This window comes from Symphalangus syndactylus, chromosome 8 (genome assembly GCF_028878055.3).
Source record: "Symphalangus syndactylus isolate Jambi chromosome 8, NHGRI_mSymSyn1-v2.1_pri, whole genome shotgun sequence".
Taxonomy (NCBI): domain Eukaryota; kingdom Metazoa; phylum Chordata; class Mammalia; order Primates; family Hylobatidae; genus Symphalangus; species Symphalangus syndactylus.
The window spans coordinates 58,698,269-58,701,872 of record NC_072430.2 but is presented as its reverse complement, the minus strand read 5'-3'; the positions used below and the strand labels follow the sequence as shown (position 1 = coordinate 58,701,872).

General features: G+C 42.7%; 1 pseudogene; it reads left to right on the top strand.

Annotated features, from left to right (window-relative positions):
* The first annotated feature begins 949 nt into the window (after positions 1–949).
* Positions 950–1,671, top strand: LOC129488738 (large ribosomal subunit protein uL6-like; annotated as a pseudogene).
* Positions 1,672–3,604: the final 1,933 nt, after the last annotated feature.

Below are 3,604 nucleotides of genomic sequence, written 5' to 3'. Positions count from 1 at the left end.
CTCCATTCCAAAGTGAGTTGCTAGAAAACTAATAGGGGCCTACAAAGGGCATGATGATGACCAGAAGCCCGACACCCACCTCAAACACAGAAAAGGCTGCTGCTGGATAGTAGAGAGAATTTCTTGGAGGAGGGTTGGCTTGTGGTGGCCAGTTTGGTGGAGCCCAGTGGAAGGAGCAGCAAGAAGACCACTTGGAGAGCTTGCGCCCAGGAGTTTGAGGACCCACTGGACTGTTGTCTCAGGAATCTAAAGATGAGATGCTATGGCTATTCCCCTGAAGCAGCAGGGTAGAGAGACTGACAGCATCTTTGCAGCTTAGGAATTTGCCACATATCCCACCGAGGGGGAGAGGAAGATGCAAGAATAAGTGCGAGTGTTTTTCTTGGACCAGAAATGGGTAATGTGACAGGCAGCCCTGCTAGAGACATTTAAAATCTGCCCGATGGCCTGGCACAGTGGCTCACGCCTGTAATCTCAGCACTTTAGGAGGCCAAGGTAGGGGGATCGTTTGAGGCCAGGAGTTCAAGACCAGCTTAGGCAACATAGGGAGACCCCCCCCCCCAACCCCCATCCCATCTCTACAAAATGATTTAAAAGTTAACTGGGTTTGGCAGTGTGTGCCTGTGGTCCCCGCTACTCTGGATGCTGAGGCAGGAGGATTGCCTGAGCCTGGGAGGTCGAGGCTGCAGTGAGCTGTGATCATGCCACTGCCCTCCAGCTTGGGTAACGGATCAAGATCTGGTCTAAATAAACAAATAAAATCAGCCAAGAGGACTGCCTAGAGGGGTGACGTGAACCCAACCAGGGGTTGGACCGCTAAATTCCCTGGGGCTGAAGAAAGAAATAAAACAGCCAGAGGGAAATGCATTACTCATGTTAAGAGAATCATGGTATGATTTTTTTTTTTTTTTTGCCACGTCTATAGCAAGAATGAAGGCCATTCTCAGTAATGAATGTTGACATCACTCTGAAAGGGATGAACAGTTATTGTGAAGAGCTCCAGAGGAACCCTGCAGAGGGACTTCAATCACAATCTGACTGTAGAACTCAGTCTTCTTGGAAAGAAAAAGAAGAGGCTCTGGGTTGACAAATGGTAGGAAAATAGGAACTGGCTGTCATTCACACTCTTTGTAGTCACGCACAGAACATGATCAAGGGTGTTACACTGGGTTTCCGTTACAAAGCGAGCTCTGTGTATGCTCACTTCCCCAACAACGTTGTTATCAGGAGAATGGGTCTCTTAGTGACATCCAAAATTTCTTGGGTGAAAAATACATCCAACAGGTTTGGATGAGGCCAGGTGTTGCTTGTTCAGTATCTCAGGCCCAGAAAGGTGAGTTAATCCTTGAAGGAAAACATTGAGCTTGTCTCAAATTCAGCTGCTTTGATTCGGCAAGCCACAACAGTTAAAAACAAAGATTTCAGAACATTTTTGGATTGTATCTGTATTTCTGAAAAACAAACAGTTCAGCAGGCTGATGAATAAGACCCAAGAGTTGTCTACCTGCAGAAACTAGATGCCAGATGATTCCTAAAACCTATTTGTGATATTTTAATGATGCAGTAAAAGACCTTTATTGGAAAAATAAAAGAGAATTATAGTCTGATGTTCCTACCATGATCTCTGAGGAGCCCAAAGATGCGCCCTAAGAAAAGTGGTCACCTTTAACCATTCACCTAGTTTAGGGAGGATCAGCTTAAAGTACCTATCCAGCCTGAGGAAATCAACCCCAGATGAAATTGATGATAGTCGAGGAAGATCTTCCATGGCCTTTTTCTTTCACTTCTCTTAGCTTACAACCTTTTGGGAGCCAGAGCCAGACTAGTGAGTCGGGGAGAGCAGAAGCAGGAGAAGAAGACAGAGAAATGGAGAAGGATTTTCTCCACTGCAGGTCTTCCTGCTGCAGAACCCTGATCTCTCCACGAGGAGAAAGTTCTCTTAAATGCAGCTCGGATTCTCCCTATTAGGTAAAAGTGGACATTTCTGTTTTTGTGATTTGTTTTTTGTGTGATTGTAAGTGATCAGAGGGCTTTTTGTTAACTAGGAATCAGTGGATTCTTGTGGGGTCTTCCTACAGTGCTTATGATTTTGCCTATCATCTAAGAATTAATCGAATAATTAGTAATGTCATTATGATATTACCTACTACCTAAGAGGAGTGAATAAGCTATCAGCTTTAGATTTCATCCAGGGGTCAAGGGAAAATTAGCCTCAGACAGTGGGCTTGGATGGGCAGTGGGTTGGACAGGAATAAAGTTGTTTTCTGATTGTAGCAGTCCTTGAGTCAATTCTGCTCAGTCAATGTACCAGGGAGATTTAAGAAATTATTTTGTAAAAGACATTGGACGTCTCTCTTCCCACACCTGACATACCTGTTTGCTGCTCCTGAAGTGAATTTGGGTAAATAAATGATCGAATGAATGATTTCTGGAGCAGCTGAGAATGTAATTAGAGAATGTAGCACACACAAAAATGAAGGGAAACAATGCAGCCTATTTAAGATTCACAGACTATATGTTAAATGTTGCTTTGCCCAGGATGGAGTTATGTTTCTTAGCAATCATCCTACCAGGGGGCAGGAATCTAGAAGTAAAAATTAATATTACTATTTTTATGCAGTAGAAGAGACATTATATGTAGAGCTCTTGATGGCAGGCATACTGCTACTTTAATAAAGTCTCATTTCAAACATTTCCCAACACTTTATGAGATCGCTCGTAGTTTTTTTTTTTTTTTTTAATGATGTGTTAAGTTCTAAAACATCCCGTTAGTAACCTGTTTCTGAAGTAGTTTTCCTTAGAACATGACAAGGTAATCAGTTCAGAACAGCGACACTCTGCTGGCGAGTGGAGCTATCTCAGGTCAGGTGGACCATCTGTTCTTGAAGAATGTAAACTAGTAAAATAAATTGTAAGTAAAGATAAAGTTGTTCATGCAGGAGGGGGAAGGAGATTAACAAACCTCTGCGAAGCTCTTGAAAAGCATCATTTCTCTGAAGTTTAGGGAGTCCCCTTAAGGAAATGGTGGTTAGCACAAAAGCTGCAGGGTGTCTGATAATTAACATTTTTATTTGTCTTTTTATTTAATTAATGCCTGCTCATCTACTCAGCTTCATGAGAGCAAGGATCCACTGTCTATTAGGTTTTAAACGCTGCCCAAGTCTACAATCCTTTGATTTCTTTTCTTTCTTTTCCCTTCATTATCAAACGTATTTCCTTGAAAATAATATTGCCTGTTGTCTCTCTGTTTCTCCCTGTCATCAACAACTTCTCCCATTTGGCCACCCAGACTCCCCACATTGCCAGCTTCTATCTCAGGACATAGGGAGTGAGGCTTGCTTAGGCATATACAGGCATGCTGCAGGATGAGCGAGGTCAGGAAATACTGGTCCTTTTGAGCCTTGGAGGTCCTGGGTCTCCTCAAGCCCAGGGAAAAGCCTAGCTTCTCTGAGCAAATCCAGAAGTGGTAACTGGACTTCAGTGAATAGCTCTTTAATTTTGGTTGATAAATGTTTACTGGTAAAAGCATACTTGAGATTAAAAACAAATGTAAACATTCTCACTGTCTTAGTCTGTTTTCTGTTGCTTATAAGAGAATACACGA